The 5,464-nt window shown below is 27.9% G+C and overlaps 1 pseudogene; it reads left to right on the top strand.

Annotated features, from left to right (window-relative positions):
- The first annotated feature begins 2,733 nt into the window (after positions 1-2,733).
- Positions 2,734-4,918, top strand: LOC120171715 (annotated as a pseudogene).
- Positions 4,919-5,464: the final 546 nt, after the last annotated feature.

Raw genomic sequence — 5,464 nt, 5'->3', positions numbered from 1 at the left:
TTCTACAATTATCAATCACAATATTTTAATAACTTTAACTTGAGATCTCTAATTGAGTTAAATAATCTTAATCAAATGATACAAACATTTATGAGATTACGAGTCCATTTATGAAATTACATTTTATGGAAACCATTTTACGGTAATTAGATGATTCTGTATAATTCATTTTTCACTGGTTGGAAAATTTTAAATTTATTTTTATTATAAACATAAAATACAACAAATAATATTATATTTTTAAAATATTATAATATTTATTTAATATTATTTATGTCAATATTATTATTAAAATATTATATCTATAATTTAATAAATAAAAATAATAATAATATTATTATATTTTATTAAAATAAAATTATTATAAATTACATTAATTATTTATTAAAATGAGAATAATATATTACTAATTATATTAATTACTTATTAAAATAATATTATTATTAAAATATTAAAATAATTATATTATATTTTACGGGGTATATTTTACATATTCAATAATTCTATAATATCTTTTATGAAATTAAGAAATAAAATTAATTTCATTAATAATTTATTATATATTATTAAAAAAGTTTAATATTATATATTATAATAATATAATTACAATAATAAAAATATTATATTATTAAAATTATAAATAAATATAATTTAATAATTAATATTTTTATTCAAATGATATTAAAATAATATATTAATATTAAATATATAAAATAATAATATTTTAAGTGTTTGTATTTTTAAATGAAAAAATCATAAAATGACTTACGAAAAATAATATTGTAAGTCATTTTCAGAAAATGCAAAGAAAATTCAATTGACAAGTAAAATGAAAAATAATATTGTAAGTCAATTTCAGAAAATGCAAAGAAAATTCAATTGACAAGTAAAATGAATTACATTGATCAGGAAAGTTAATTACATTGATCATCTGTTTTTCGTTGACCAAACACTAAAAAATAAAAAGAACATCTTCTGAAAAATTAAGTACAAAATAATAAACAGACCCAACGATGAAACTTAAAATGAATTAAATTGAAAATTTATGGATCTAAAAGATGAATTAATCGAATAAGAAAAAAAAAGGTTTATACGGACGAAAGACGTAAGCGATAATATGCATTTTATATGTCATATCTATGAATCGAAATAAGTATTTTGTAATCTAATTTAATTTATATTATTTTTCAATTGAGGATAAAGTTAAATTGTGACCATTTTTATTTATAATATTTAAAATATATATATAATTAATATTATATAAAAATATATTAAAAACTAAAGAAGTTGATTTAGATTTTATTATTCTATTTTGATTTAAATAAAGTAAATAAAATAATTAAAAAATAGAAAAAAATGGTAAAAAAATGTTACATTACTAAAATAATGAAAAATTATTTAAGGATATGAAATGGAGGATTATTGCGATTAATTTAACGCCATCATAAATTTATCCAAAAATAATGAAAAAAATTCCGTAAGATTTACACGTTTACAGTGCACGTGCAAACAGCATATAAATATCCTTAACGATTGACTTAAAGGCATCAGAGCATCTGAGGTTGCATCTATGGTTTTTTTTTTATCAATATCCTTTAATTCGAAAAAAAATTAATGTACTCTTTTAACTAATATTTTTAGTTATTAACCGATAATTATATCATTTTGTATTGACATGACATAACATTCAATGTGATCTTTCAACTCACAAAAATAACTTCAATATGACCTTTTAACTCTGTTTAATATTATTATAAATGAAAAAATTACATTATTATCACTCAACTATCTTCTTTATCTTATTTTAATCATTAAACTTTAAACTTTTTCAATTTTGATCCCTCAAATTGTTTATATTTTAATCATAATTAACTTATTTTATTAATATTTATGTATGATGTGACATTTATTGTTCGTATTTTTTATTAATATATAATTAAAATAAAATTAATAAAATTTAAAATTTAAAATTATATTTAAATAAAAATATTCTCAAAATTATAATTAAATTAAAATTTCAAAATTATAAAATCTTGGAAAAGGCCAAACTTTCTCTTCTCCATTGTTGGTAGCGGGGTTGGTAAGACGTAACCTAACCAGGAATTGGGTTTTCCAAAAAATGATGAAGAACAAGATAAACTTTTCATATAAAAGTTTAAACCACGTTTGATTCAAAAATATTATGGTAATTAATTTAATCACAAAATTTAAAAATTTAGTTTAATCAAAATTATTTCAACCATATATTAATAAAATAAACATAATGAATGCCACATCATACATAAATATTTATAAATAAGTCATTATGATTAAAATAGGAGCAGTTTGAGAGAATAAAATTTAAAACTTTTAAAGTTTAGTGATTAAAATGGGAGAAAGAAAATAGTTGACTGATGAATGGTGTAATTTCTCATTTATATCAGCATTAAACATAGTCAAAGAGTTACATTAAATTATTTTTGTGAGTTGAAAGGTCACATTAAATGATAAAAATATGATATTGGAATGTTTGAGGTGCCATGTCAGCAAAATAATAAGTTAATTAATGACGAAAAATATTAATAAAAAAAAGACTATATTGAATTTTTTTTCAAATCGAAAGGTGACATTAATCTAAAAAAAAATGACAGGCCGATTTTTTTTTTAAGTTCAAGTGCATCATGCCTTTAAGCCTTTTCTTTTTCTCTTTTAATTTAATTTTCCGGATTTTTATTACTTAAAAGGAAGAAGAAAAATCCTGATTTTAAACTCCACAAACAAACCCTAACCCTAAACATTATTTTCTCCACGCACGTTCTCTCTATTCCTCCCAATCGCAGCAATGTCTCATTTCGGAAGGTCAGGCCCTCCCGATATCACCGATACGTACTCTCTTCTCGTCCTCAACATCACCTTCCGTAAGCTTCCCTTTTTCTTCGTCTCTCGCACGTGTTAAACAATTTCTCTATTACCTACGAGTTTGTTGTGACTGAAACCTTCGATTTGGTTTGATTTTGAATTTGTTTAGGCACGACCGCTGATGATTTGTTCCCACTCTTCGACAAGTACGGGAAGGTCGTCGACATCTTCATTCCTAAAGATCGAAGGTTCTTTCTCTTTTTTAATCTCTTTCTTGGTTGTTGGGAATTTATATAGTTTGCCGATGAGGCTCAGAAAGCTGTAGATAGGCTCGATGGCACGTTTCTTCGACTTGTTCACTATCCTTTTTTTGTTAATTTTGTTGCTAACTGATTCAATATGTAATGGCATTTCATTGTTCTTTTAGGGAGAGTTGTTGATGGTCGGGAGATAACTGTTCAGTTTGCAAAATATGGCCCTAAGGCGGAGAGGATGTAAGTTGTGTGATAGACTGCTAGCTGTCATTCATTCATTTATATATATTTCAGTAGAACATATCATAAGGCTGATTAGATAAGATGCATGCAGTAAGCAATTATTTGATGAAAATACGAATTTGTCTCCTGTTTAAGGAAGCATATTATGGAGTTCAGCTTGTTTTGCTTTAACAGGGAAGAGATCCACTTGCTCAAGTATTTGTATCTACAATGGAAGTTTGAAAAGTTTTGTTTGGTGTGCCGACTTAAAATTTGAAGCTATACTATTCTGTTTTTTTTGTGTGGATATGTCCTTCCTTGTAAAAGGTAAGTTATTTTGTGCATTTTCTCTTGACAACTTTTGTAAGCATCTTATTTTATATGATTGATAGCATTTTTTTTGTCTTGTGCCTACTTCTCTGAATGAATTGTGAGAGATATCAATGAACCATGGTGATTTTTCACGAATGCTTCTTCCTTACCAATTGAAGCAATCTATATTGAAATCCAATCTTGAGTGAGTTTCACTAAATTGGCTTTAAGTTGAAATTCAATTTAGAGATGGATGTTGTTTGTGGGCACGATATCCTTCGTCGTGAAGTTGAAATCTTGGATGACTCATTCGTTGTGAAGTTGAGCTTTGAATTGGATATCCTTCGTTGTGAAGTTGAAATTCAATCTAGATTAGTAGTCACGTGAAGATGATAGTGCTACGTGGTAGTACATTTAAAGATAAATTGATTTACTTTTTCATCTGCCTGTTCTTCCATTGAGTATCTGAATGCATTGATTGTGGTTTGTTTTCCATTTATATCACGACAATTTTATAATAATTTTCTTTATCAGATTTGATTTCCCAGGGGGAAGTCCAGTTCTTCTTTTGTTGGAAATATAATGCCTTTTAAGCATGTTTGAACTTTGAATAGCAAAACCTATGTGGATCGATTTTATTTCTTTATGGTCTTATTGATATGTGATGTTTGCCATGTCAAATATATTCAGGCATCGGGAAGACCATTACAAGGATAGGGATTATAGAAGAAGTCGAAGTGAAAGTTATGACAGATATGAACGTGATCGACATCGTGGGAAAGACAGAGACTCTCGGCGCCGAAGCAAGAGTCGTAGTGCTAGTCCTGTCCGTTCTAAAGGCCGGGGAAGAGATCGATATGATGAAGATCGGCGAAGTAGCAGTCGATCAAGGAGGTTTATACTTTGCTATTTCATGATGTTCAGTTTACACCATTTCCTCGTATTTTCATTTGTTAACTAATTGTGATGCTTTTGTAATTCAGTGTTTCTCCTGCTGGCCGCAATCCTAGTCCTCAGAAGAGTCCTTCCCCACATAAGGCATCTCCCCCTAGGGGTGAAAGTCCTGATAGACGGAGCCGTGATGGGCATTCTCCGAGTCCTCAAATTGTTTCACCACTAGGCTGTCGTGCTGATTCTCGGAGCCCGTCTTCTTGAAACACAGGGATTGATGTGAGTTTTTACCCATCTTGTTTACTCACTCCCCCTCCTTTTTAGTATTCATTTTTTTTGTGTAAATTTGTTCATGCAATCAGTTATTCTGACATGTTTGCTTTTGTATTTTGTAGGAATGATCTTTGCATATGGCATTGAAATTCCTAGAACCTTGACGAAGCATGTTCCCTGTTGCCATTTTGTTAATGTTGAGGACGTTCAAATATCATTTGTTTTCTAGTATTGGTAGGACTTTTTTGTTATAATTTTCTGTTCTGAACACTATTACCTAATAAACGTGTCATGGTATCTGACATTATGTAGTTTGTAGCTTGATACTTCAGTACACATCAAAGATTCTGTGGTGTGAGTCTGTTTTCATATTTTTCTCCCTCTACCTTGAGATATTATATTTGGTTTTTATTTTGCTTGATATTTGGCGCTCTGATCAACTTGGGTCCCATTTGAAATGCTCCTTTTTAAATCATTATTATTTTGTAAAATCGCTGATTCATCTCAAACTGTGTTGGCTTCTATAGCAATGTTCGGGGAAAGAGTGATTTGAGCAAATGGACATGATGTTGTTGTTGCTGTTTTTATCTGTTGACGAATGTTCGTGATTGTGAGGCTGGGTTATAGAAGTATGCTGATTGCAGGGACTGTTTGTTAAATGTTTTTAGCTGAAA

This window comes from Hibiscus syriacus, unplaced genomic scaffold (assembly GCF_006381635.1).
Source record: "Hibiscus syriacus cultivar Baekdansim isolate YM2019G1 unplaced genomic scaffold, ASM638163v2 tig00111835_pilon, whole genome shotgun sequence".
Classification (NCBI taxonomy): domain Eukaryota; kingdom Viridiplantae; phylum Streptophyta; class Magnoliopsida; order Malvales; family Malvaceae; genus Hibiscus; species Hibiscus syriacus.
Note: the sequence above shows the minus strand (reverse complement) of the source record. Positions and strands in the feature narration are given on the sequence as shown.